Source organism: Solanum lycopersicum, chromosome 5 (genome assembly GCF_036512215.1).
Source record: "Solanum lycopersicum chromosome 5, SLM_r2.1".
Lineage (NCBI taxonomy): Eukaryota > Viridiplantae > Streptophyta > Magnoliopsida > Solanales > Solanaceae > Solanum > Solanum lycopersicum.
The window spans coordinates 33565759-33578903 of record NC_090804.1 but is presented as its reverse complement, the minus strand read 5'-3'; the positions used below and the strand labels follow the sequence as shown (position 1 = coordinate 33578903).

Here is a 13145-nt window from a genome sequence, read left to right as displayed (position 1 = left end):
CTAATTAATTGTAAATGTTTTGGCCATTTAATTTAATTAATTAAATAAATAAATCTTTAATTAAATAATTGAAACAAACTTTGTCCAAAACTAATCTCTAAATTATTTTCCAAAGCCGTAGCCGAAGCTGAGTGAGCGACGACGGCGGCGCGAGGGGGTCCCTCTTTCCAACCCTTTTAACAAGTAATAGAGTGTTTCTATATTTAAACTGTCCTATTTTTCTTTCCACCACCGATGAGAACAAATGTCTTTTCATTTAATCATAAGAGGACTTTTCAATTTCTCAACTTTTGAAGTTCCTCTCTTTCCCTCTATTTCCCATCAATTCTTGCTACATACCTAACAGTTCTACAATAATTATTGGAAATAGATACACCCATTGATGGGTTAACTAGTAACTTGCTTCATTCATAAAGTAAGTTACAACTCTACTTACTTAATTCCCTATGATAAATGAAAAAGAGTTATGAATGAGGTGGGAATTATAGGATAAGGGGTGATGTAACTCTTGAATGAAAAAGAGTTACAAGAAAGGCAGGACTTGGGGTCATCCAAAAACAACACAAATAAGCAAGAAAGAAGATTCTTAGAGAAAAAGTGTAGTTGTTGTGGGAAACATTACAAGACTCCATAGTGATCTTGTAAGAAACCGCTTAGGCAATTGGTGGTGATAACACTTGATCCTACAACAAGAAGGTATGTATAGTTCTGCATGAATCTCGGAGCATAATACCTTCATTGGTATCAGAGCAAGGTTTGATAATGTGATTGTCTTTTCACCACTGCACCATGAAAATTAAGTGATAAGTGGATTTTGAATTTATTACATTTCGAAAAAGTTTTTCATTTTTTTTATAGTCGTGCTGACTTTCAGAAAAGTTATCTCGTAGAGTTTAATGACAAAATGAACAAGACATATATTAATGGAAACATACTTTCGTTAGCTTTCCATCGATATATTATTTGTAAAATTTCGATATCGGATGAAGGAGATATGGGTGTTGAAAAGTTGGTTGTCAAACAAAAAAAAAAGGACCGCTACAAATTTCAGGAAGACTGCCCAACTTTGAAGCTCATTTTCTCCCACTTCATGTTTTCTGATGTGTGCAAGACATGCATCACTAGAAATATACTTTCAAAACCCTTTCCAACGATATATTATTTGTCATTTTTTGACATCAAATAAATGCGACATGAGTGCTGAAATTCATTGTTTGAAGACATAATTGGGAAATTTTTTATGTTCTAAAAGTTTTCTAGACAAATTACAAAATAATTAAATAAGTAAATAAGTAATTAAGTAAATCATGATAAATATGGTTTATGTCATTTGTAAGACATGTATATTGAATGATATATATATATATATATATATATATATATATATATATATATATATATATGGGAGTTCTTATTGATAGAAATTTTTCTTATTTAGAACTATCATAAGTTATTAGCGCACAATTGATTTAAAAATAATATTGTTGTGCTTAAAGTTACATGTGATGAAAGTAAGAAAAACGTAGACTTTTGAACATGGGCTTCTAGATGGACAATATTAATTTATATGCAATCTGTAGCAGATAAAACTAAAATAAATTTGTGGTTTGTGCTTATTTGTGCTATGTCTTCTATGTGCGTAGATAAGTTTATAAAATGGCTTCAAAGACTATCATTGGTGAAATGAATGAGGTGAAAAATTAAATAATGATAATTATGACATTTGGCACCATAAGATTCAATATATTCTTAAAGAGCAATAGGTTTTGGAGACCGTAAACCATGTTATGGTTGAGCTGGCGGGTGAAGACACTCAACAACATGTGAGAAATCTTGAGACTTTTCAAGTCTTAAAAAATAGTACTTCTCACATAACGTTGCTGAGTAGTACGGTTGATGATCATATGTGTGAGTTTGAATCTTATCCAACTGCCCGAGCCATGTGGATATCACTAAAAGATAAGTTTGGTGGCACATGTGCTGCAAAACATAGGAGTTTGACCATTATATTTGACACCTATAGATTGCGCCCTTAATCATTGATAAGGCAGCATTTAAGAGAGATATCAAATATGATACGGGTACTAAAATCAGATGGTCATAATCTTTCGGATGAACAACAAGTTCAAGTTGTTATAAGATCTCTTCCTGCTAGTTAGGAATATATGAAAATTCATATGACCCACATTGAAAGCATCAAGTCTTTTGAAGACATTGAGCATCATCTTTTTCTTGAAGATGAGAGTCGTGACGCTTTTAAAGCAACTGATCAAGCTTTTCTAGCTGAATTTGTTGGGACAATCCTAAGCAAAAGCACTAGAACAAAAAAGCATGGAAGAAAAAGGGATCTGATAAGTCAAATCATAAGGATAAATCTAAATTTAAGAAGAGAGGAAACGTGGTGCTAAAAAGATTGATATATCCAAAGTGAAGTGTTATTCTTGTCACAATATGGGTCATTTTGCACGGGATTGCCCTCATTATGCGCGGGATCGCTATAATACTCCTCAGTTTACTTACGTCTCTAGTACTGCATTAATGACAGATACTAATACTTTGTGGACTGTTGACTCAGGAGCCACATACCACATAGCTAGAGACCGAGGATCATTTCTTTAATACCACCGAATGCCTTCCAGGAGCAGATGCCTTTATGTAGGAAACAATGCATTAATTGAAGCGAAATGGATCGGAACATGCAAACTAGAGTTTGAAGGTGGACGAAACCTTCTCCTACATGATGTCTCATACGTTCCAGACATTCGGCAAAATTTAGTTTCAGTTGTTTCTCTTCTTAAATTAAATTTCTGTGTGAATTTTCACAATAATTTTGTTGACATTATTTATGACACTGAATATTATAGTTCTGGTTACCTTTTTGATGGTTTTATTGTGTTGGACACTTATGATTTTAATTATATGTCTAATGATCATGGTTGTTTTTCTTTAACAACAAATCCAATTTTAGATATGAATATTTGGCATGCTAGACTTGGAGATATAGGCCTTGAAAGAACGAATAGATTGGCAAAACAAAAATTGTTGGGGTCCTTAACTGAAATTGAAATGTCAATATGTGAACATTCTGTAGCAAGAAAAACGACTAGAAAACCATTTGGAAAGGGAACTAGATCTGAGTTTCCACTACAACTCATCTCTTCAGATAAATGGGGTCCTATGAGTGTAATGGTGAGGCATGGAGCCTCATGTTTCATCACATTTTATAGATAATTATATTCGTGATGGTCATGTTTAGTTGATTTCCTATGAGTCAAAAGCATTGGAATGCTTTAGACAATTTTTGAATTTGGTGGAGAATCAATTAAACTTAAGAATAAAAGCTTTAAAAATTGGTCTTGAGCGCAAGTATCTTTCAGATAAATTTAAGGATCTATGTGATGAAAAAGGAATTGTAAGACAATTAAGAATCCCATACACTCCTCAACAAAATAGAGTAGCTCAGCGAAGAAATAGAACTTTGTTTGAAATGGTTATGTCTATGGTGACGAAGGCTAACTTGCCAATTTCCGTTTGGGGAGACATATTAATGTTTGCAACTTTTGTGCTTGTCATGTGCCCTATAATTCTGTTGCTTCCACACCATATGAATTATGGACAAGTAGAAAACCTGACTTAAATATATTGCAAATCTTGGCGTCTGCCGCATACGTGCATGATTCTTCTCATAAATATGGGAAATTAGGTCACTGGGGAAAGAAATGCATATTCATTGTCTATTCAAAGAAATAAAAGGGTTACATCTTCATAGTAGAAAATGAAGATGAAAGTATAACAAATCTTGAGTCACGAGATGCTACATTCGTAGAGACTGAATTTCCTAGTAAGGGTGATATTGATAGAATTGTGTCATTTTATGAAGTTGTGGATCATCAAGAAAATGTTCAAGATCAAAGAAGTGAGGAACAAGAAGTTGTACCTTCTCTTGTTGATCCAAGTAGGAGAATTAGTTATTTAGAGATATTCCACAAGAGAAACATGTGAGGAAGAGTACACGAGGAACTATTCCCTGATGTCTATTTCAAATCGAGGGGGAAGTATTGATAGTTACTCCACAAGATGATGAAGAGCCTAATTCAGTTCAAGAGGCTTTTTCAGTCCCTACTAAGGATAAGTGGATAGAGGCAATGAAAGAGGAAATGGGGTCCATGAGGACAAATCATGTTTGGGATTTGGTTGATCTTTCGCCAAGTCGAAAGTCAATTGGGAATAAATGGGTTCTCAAAATTAAAAGAAAGGCGGATGGTGAAATTGAACGCTACAAAGCTCATTTGGTGGATAAAGGGTACACACAACAAGAGGGCATTGATTATGAAAATACTTTCTCTCTTGTTGTGAGATTTAGCTCTATTAGACTGATTCTAGATATAGTTGCAAGTATGAACTTGAAGTTCAATCAAATAGATGTGAAGACTGAATTTTTCGATAAGGAACTAGATGAAGAAATATATATGGAACAACCATTCGGTTTTATCAAAAATGGTCAAGAGTGCAAAGTTTGCAAGCTTAAAAAGTCTATTTATGGATTTAAACAATCATCTAGGCAATCTTACTTAATATTTCATCGTGATATTACATCTTATGACTTTAATATGATTGATGAATACCATTGTGTTTATATGAAGAGGTATGAAACTGATTTTGTTTTATTGTCCCTTTACGTGGATGATATACTATTAGCTTGAAATAGTCTTACTTTTGTAAAGGCTACAAAGAGTTGGTTGTCCCTAAATTCTGAAATGAAGGTCATGGGAGAATCAGAATTCATCCTTGAAGTTAAAATTCATAGAGATCACTCTATGAATTAATTAGCTTTATCACAATTATCATACATTGAAATAATTCTTGAAAGATTCAGGATGAAAGTCTGTAAATAAATAGACACCCCTATACATAAAGGTGAACATTTGAGCCTTAAAACATGTCCCAAAACTCAAACCGAAAAAGATTCCATGAAGAGGGTCCCATATTCAAGCTCCAATGGGAGTTTAATGTATGTGATGTTGTGTACACGTCCCGATATTGGTTACGCAGTGCGTCTTGTTAGTCGTTATCAATCCAATCCAGGACAAACACATCGTAAAGGTGTTAAGAGAATCTTGCTATACTTAAGGGGCACTGTTGATTAAAATTATGTTAGCAAGGAAGTGAATTACAGTTGGTTGACTGGGATGGAGACTTGGATGAATGGAACTCCACTTCTGGTTATGTTTTTAGTGCTAAACAGTGGCACTATTACATGGAGTAGCAAGAAACAAACATGTATAGCTTTATCAACTATGGAAGCAGAGTTAATTGCATGCTTTACAGCAGTACACAAAGTTGTATGGTTAAAAAGGTTCATGGAACACTTAGGGATCACTGGCAGACCAATGGATGTCGTGTAGATTTTTTGTGATAGCCAAAAAGGCATGGCATATACTAAAGACCATTAGTATCATAGTAAGACTAAGCACATAGAAACAAAGTATAATTTTGTGAAAGACATCATAGCACGTAAGGAAATCGTTTTAAATTACATTTCTACGCACAAGATGGTAGCGGGTCCCTTAATAAACCAATACCTAGAGATGTTTTTGTAAATCATGTGAATTCTCTAGGCTTGCATGGGATGTAAAAAGATATATTTCCTATTTGAAAATCTTGATCATAATATGTGGATATCAAGATATCTTTGTTGATGTTTTTTATGGTTATTTAATACATTATTATTGATTAGAAAATTCACAATATTAGAGTATGTCGTACAAGTTGATAAGGTTTGCTTCCTCACATAAGCGACCGCCTTGGGCATTTATGGAAAGCAAGCCAAGATGAGACATATGTGTTTCTTAACTCTAAAAAGGATAACCAATATAGGTGGAACCTTTGATTAAGAACATATTATTTAAAGTCTCCCTAGTAAAAGACTAGGATGAGATCCAAGAGAAATGTCAAAAAAAGATCGAAATTATGGATTCCCACTACCTATAATACTTGTAGCCAGATGTGAGATCTCCTCTAAAAGTACAATAGAGTGGTATAACTCTGTTCAAGTAAATGATTTACTTGGAAAAAGATTTGTATAGTGTTAAAAGAAATGAAAATCGACATACACTCTGATGGAATTAGAGTCACTTTTTTACATGCATTTCATACTGCATGTGCTTCATTACCGCAAACTGAAAGGTAAGTGAATACACCCTACTTCACTTTTATGTGAGAACTTAAAAAGTTTTTTTTCACTAGTCCTAACTTTAACCATATCACGAGGTGATGGGTTAGTGTATGCTACTTCAGTATGAATCTAAAGGTTATAAAAAAAAATATGACCTGAATGAGTAATGCTAGGAAAGCAATTAATCCTGATCTTAGTGATATGAGGGCGAAAGGAAAATCATGTCAAATATATACACATTATGCTTGTGTCTAAGACCGGTCCATTATGAAGCCTAGTTAGCATCATAAGTACGGACACAAGACATATGAAAATTGAAAATAGAAAGAGGGATAAAAGAAGTCGTGTGTGTATATATACATGTTTGGGGCATCTAAGACACTTTATATGAAATATATATTAAATGATCGTAAAAAGAGTTGTAGTCTCTTATGCTGATCTAGAAAAATGATTTCTAGTGTGAGAGATCCCAAACTTTGTGCCTGAGCGGTCATAACAATACACTCGGTATGAATGTCTTAAGGAATTTACTTTTCAAAGCCCTATGTCTTTAGCCCATCATGTTTGAGTGGGAGATGTTGGAAATAGATACACCCATTGATCGATTAACTAGTAACTTGCTTCATTCATGAAGTAAGTTACAACTCCACTTACTCAACTCCCTATAATAAAAGAATAAGAGTTATTAATAAAGTGGGAGTTATAGGATAAGGGGTGATGTAACTCTTCAATGAAAAAGAGTTACAAGTCTTAACCTTGTCCTATAAAAGGGAGGACTTGGGGTCATCCAAAAACAACACAAACAACACAAGAAAGAAGATTGTTAGAAAGAGTGTAGTTGTTGTGGAAAACATTACAAGACTCCATAGTGATCTTGTAAGAAACCGCTTAGGAAATTGGTGGTGGTAACACTTGATCCTACAACAAGAAGGTATGTATAAATCCGCATGAATCTCCTAGCATAAACCCTTCAATGATTAGGAACAAATCTAGCCATTAACTACTTTTCCTAACTCATGCTAAAAAGTTTTAGATTTGAATCAGCCTATTGATTTTTAATATTGATGATTTTGAATGAAAATACTTACTTTTCTTATTGTTGATGTTTAGTTGAATAGAATTCCTAACTTCTATATAGGAAAATTTCGTGAGGCATTAAGAGCTATGAATTAAGAGGAACCTGTCGTAAACATTGAGATTATGAACCAAATTCGTTCGATATTGTTGGGTTATGAAGGTGATTAGGGCATCATGCGGAATCTTAAAATTGCAATCAAGATGTTGATAAATTTGATAAGTAGCAAAAACTTATGCTAAAAATCAAAATATTATTATATGAAAACTAATTTAAAAGAAAAATATTAAAACTTTTGAGAGAAAAATCTCTCGTAAAAAAAATTCTTAATTATCTACATTGTGGATGCTATTGTGTTCAACTAAGAATATAGATATCTTCAATTTATAAATCTCCAAACTTTTCCTCTAAGGAAAAATTTAAGTCAAATATAGAAGAGAATTATATTTTCCTTTCAAAAAAAATAAAAGCAATTATGATAGTACTTAAGTTTCCTTTCAAAGTAAAATTAGAACTCAAATATGGTAAGAAAATTAGGGCAAAACCCTAACATATATTAATCACTCAAACCAACATGAGTACCAACTTATACTCAGCTTCAAAGTGTACATAAAACTTAGTATCATTAGAAAAGAAAGTGAGCACACCAAACTAAAAGACCATTGTTTTTCTCAACCTCAGAATGGTTCCTTATTTTTAGGTTTAACTCAACTCTTTTGAGACTAATGATGCATCCCCACTAGTTAGTCCACCAAACAAAAAATTTAATTGATTGTTGCTGCAGGATCCCTCTTGCAAATTGGACAAATATTCTTGAGCTTGATCCTCTCTCTAATATAGTGAAAATGGTAGAAATGACCACAACTGATTTCTCTGAGTGTTTCCTTGTCGTAATAATCATCCTAAGACAAACATGACCAAATAAAGAAAACTTCAAGTATAAAACTCTGGAGTATTGTGTTTGCAAAGCATTACCTGCCTAGAATCGTCATCTCTTACCTGAAATATTGAACTTATTTAGGAGCAGACTCATTTAACAATAAAATAAAGAAAACATCTAAAATGGAAAAACTTATACAAGTTCGCAAGACTTTAGTAACCAGTTTTTAGAAGGTGATAAAAAGGCATCAAAGGCTTCAAGAAGATGAAAAGGGACATATTTTAATTTCAACTTTCTATGTGACATGTTTAAGGCCACAAAATTAAAGAGTATTTTGGTACATTTGACGTTATGTTAATTTAGGACCACAAGATTGAATAGTCTACTTTATTTTCTTAAACTACATGTCAAGTAAAACTAGAATTTAAAAGTGGGTGTATCATTTAGTGGGGAAAGGTTACTCCAACTTAAATGACTTATCAAACACTTATTAGATTTCAGGTTACAGTTGGGAGTTGAATGCTATAAAAATATCTAACAATTTTTGAAATATTATCAATTGAGATTAACTCAACCAGGAATTATTGAGGTCTTTTTATCTTAGCAAAAAATACCTAAATTACATATAAGTATACGCTGACAAACATAGTTTACTTGATAAGACATGGAAAATATAAACAAAACAAACTTGGTTAAGTGAAGAAGCTTAACTGGAATCAAGGCTTGTGTGGAAAAAAAAGAGCAAGATATCTATGATAAATGACCTGGTAGGCTGGTCATTGGTCCTCAACTGGGGACAGGAAATTAATTACCAACAATACTTTCAGTCATGCCCCCATCCATTGGCACATTAGCAGGGGTTAAATTTCCACTGAAGGTCAACATTAGAATTGTTGCTCTCCATCTGAGGTTCAATGGAAAATGATTTGTTGTGTGTTAGAATGATTGATTGAGATTTTAAAATCCTTTTTTCAAATCCTCTTTTCAAATGAAAAAACTATAGTGTACATAAAGCACATGAAAGAAACACGAGCAGACAATGGGTAGCACATACAAACAACACGCATATTACACAAAAAGATCTTTAAAGCAACATGTTGAAAGTGAAGTGTACAGTATCATCTATAGAGATAATATTGTTACATGCTAACTTATTCCTCAATACTGTATTAAAAGTACTTTCACATGTCACAAGATTTTAATTACATCTAGAGTTATTTGTACTTGTAATAGATTAGAGTTATTTAATAGTCTTGAATTTTGCTTATATCACAATAGAGTTTACCTAAAGAGAAAATATATCCTAAACTGCAAGGCTTCCCTAACCCGAAACCCCACATACACAGGAGGTAAATGATTCCCCTTTACAAGACATTTCCACCCTCCACGACCACCCTATTAGAACGCTATTATTGTTACTGTAATCCACACACATTGTAACTGCTTAGTGTTTTGCTGCATAGATTGTTAGATATAGTTACCACAGTAGGAAGGACTCTGTAATAGAGACTCTGTTATTTATTTTGTATATATATATATATATATATATATATATATATATATATATATATATATATATATTTATACACACTTTATCTTGCTAAATTACTTGTAAGGTTTCAGAGCTCATATCTTAACTCTCCCGAGTTTTTTTTTGATCCTTTGACTACTACCAGAGACTCCGTCTTACCATGCCAGATAATGTAAGGAATGCAGACTCCACTGGTAGCAACCCCTAACCTTGTTGTTCAGTTTAATCTAGTGTCGCAGCTGTGATGAAGCTTGTTGGCGGGCACAACTTCTCCACCTAGAAAACACAGGGTTTAATTCTTATGCGTGGGCACAAAATTTTTGCCCACCTTTATGTTTCTTCTGACGATCTTTCATAAACTATCACATAAAATAGTATAAAAGTAGTGAACCTAGCTTACAACACTTGGTTCCGCCAGGATCAATTGATCTAGAATGCCATAATGGCCTCTGTCGACCCGATAATTCCTTTAACCTTGGCTGTTTCCTCCACTGCTCAACTTGCTTGGGACTCCCTGCACCTGGCTTATGCCAAAAAGTCCCAAACACGAATATTTAGCCTTTGTAATCAACTCGCACGCCTCTCAAAGGGCTCCCTTCCAGTCACAGATTATGTCCATCAAGTACGCTCTATCAGCAATGAGCTCGCCACTGCCGGGGCTACAGTCACAAACGATGATTTGGTTGTAAAAATACTAAGTGGTCTTGGGTCATATTTTTGTGAGTTTTCCACTGCAATTCGAGCAAGAGATTCCATCATCTCGCATAATGAGTTGAATGCGAAACTAATTGAATATGACTCATCCTCAAGCATGAGGAATTGAAGAAAGAACCTCCTGCAATTACTGCTGCAATGGTTACTCACAAAAGATCCCCCAATTCAAACAACTGCATTGCTCGTCGACCCAACACGAACTCACAGTGGTGTCCCAACAATCATCCAGATGCTCCTGCACAGGGGCGTTACACCAATAACCATGTCCGCTATCAGCTTTGCAACAGACAGGGTCATACTGCAAATGTTTGCAGGTCACAGTCTCACAATCATTTATAGGCAAAGGCAAAAAAAAAAAATTCGGGTAACCACGCTCCAGCAAACCAATGGATTGTAGACTCCGGCGCTACGCAGCATGTGACAACAGACACTACCAACTTGATGGGTATACCGGTTCAGAAGGAAGATCTATAGGTGATGGTAAATGAATCTCAATTACTCATCATGGTTCTACTTCTTTAATTAATTGCATCAAATAATGCTTTAAGACTTACCGATACTTTGTGTGCACCTGCTATCCACCAAACTATTCTTTCTGTATCAAATCGTCAAGATATTTGACCTCTATTGAATTTCTTCCATTTTCTTTCTCTGTGAAGGACTTGAAAACAGGGGCTCTGTTGGTACTCGGTTGGAATAGGAATGTACTCTATGAATGGCCCAGTTTCACAGTGAGTAAGCCTACTGTAGTTCAGTTCCTCGCCGAGTCTGACACTGTCCCCTTGGTCATCCCCATTCCATACGCTTGAACTTTGTTTTGAATAAATTTTCTCTTCCAGTTCCATTAACGCACAAGTTTTCATTTTGTGATTCTTGTTGTTCAATTAAAGTACAATGTTTTCCATTCAATTGCATATCTCTAATTAGTACTGCTCTATTACAAATACTTTTTAGTCAACTGTAGGCTCCATCGCCTTTCCTTTCCATTGATACAAAAAAAATATAATTGTGTTTTCGTTGATCAGTACACCAAATATATTGGTTTCACACCTTTTAACATAAGCATGAGGTTCGGGAAATTTTTTTTCAAAGTTCCATTCTTAGTGGGAAAATATTTTGAAAAGAAAATTGTCTCTCTTTATACTGATGAAATAGGTGAATATAAATGTCTTGATCCGTGTCCCACCCCATTTTTCTCAAAATCGAACAACTCTTTTCGGGTTTGAAAATTAAAGAGGCGTCATCTAACAAATTAAGGCGCGTAAGGTCTCCTATCTAACCTAATTAAGTCTAACTAAGGTCAATGAGTCAGAGATGAGGGTAAGGGTTCAAATTAACTCGAGGGAAAGGTGTTAGGCATCCCTCGAGGTCTACACAAGTGGTCCCAACCATATTTCATGCAATTTCTGTGGGTGTTACAAATGCAATTAAGGTCACTTTATTTTAGTTAGTAAATTAAACATTCTTACTAAGTGGCAACATAATATTAAACAAGTAAGCTCACATTATTATTTCAAGTAAATATTTAAGCATATGAAACCATTAAGATAACTTTATTATTTTAATTAATTTATTAGGAGTGCAAGACTAGGTGACAAAAATAATAAACACAATAATTACTAATCAAGAAAATAAAAGGACAAGCGAGGAGACAGAAAATAAAAAAAATATATAAGTAAACAATTTTAATATTTTACTTAAGTTACCCCAAGTAAATATAATTAAAGCAAATAAAGGGACAAAAGTAAAGAGAGACACTGAGATACTTTTTGGATCAACATTCAACTTTTAATTCTTTATTTCGGTCAGCTTCTGTATAGGGACATACAAAACCAATGTTTGTCATTTAGACCGCGTCCATGTCATCATAGCCATAGGGCCAGCTACCCCTACCCCACCACCACATACATTTCGTCCTAAAAGGTATCTATCGTCTCTTCTTATGGTCCAAGAGACATTGAACTATTAATGGGGTCGTTAGACTAAAACTAAAATAGATGACCCTCATAGACACCAACCAAAAAAATTTTGGACAACATTTGACACGTAAAGTTTTCAAGTTCGCCTCTACATTTCGTTATTAGCATGCTAGCAAACAGACATAATTGGTTAAAAAGATTTCATGCTAGTATGTGAACATACAAATATACAAAATTATAACCATGTGACTGAATTTAGAAGGTAGAAAATTATCGTGAGTGCATAATATATTTTTTAGTACAATGATTCACTTTGTTTCAACATGTCAAAAGAGAAACACTAACTTATTTTGAGTATTGAAGCAGTCTACTATTATATAAAAGTTAATTATTTTGGGCAAATATATTAGTCTGCTAGAGTTAATTAAATCCTATAGGCAGAATATTTATGTGAATGACATGCTGAAAACTATTGTTACAAACCTGATCAGTTTACTAAGTAATAAAGTATTGCAATTATTTAAGCCTGAACATTTACACTGATTATCATAACAGGATGTTAAAATCAGATTAGATTGATCGAATGACATGCTAAAATTGGTAACTTAAATAATACCATCATACTAAGCTTATTCCTTAGAAACCTTTCGCTGTCCTCTTGACGGGCCGTCTAAGGGCTCGTGGGAGATAACCAGTCTGGAGTCTTAGGACCTAAGTGTTATCTCTAGTCCACGGGATCCTACATGAGTCGTGGTGGATTAGATGCAATGTTGTGTTGCTCGGGAAGATTAAGAGAGAATTTCCAGTGAAGACCCAAGTGAATTGTAAGAGCGATCTTCTCTCGAGATGCA

The 13145-nt window shown here is 34.0% G+C and overlaps 1 long non-coding RNA gene across 1 annotated transcript; it reads right to left on the bottom strand.

The window, feature by feature from the left end:
* Positions 1 to 7772: 7772 nt before the first annotated feature.
* LOC138348416 (uncharacterized) lies at positions 7773 to 9101 on the bottom strand. The gene is made up of 3 exons (XR_011221021.1): positions 8842 to 9101; positions 8226 to 8249; positions 7773 to 8152 (listed from the first exon to the last, which is right to left on the bottom strand). It is a non-coding gene; the product is annotated as an uncharacterized lncRNA (long non-coding RNA).
* Positions 9102 to 13145: the final 4044 nt, after the last annotated feature.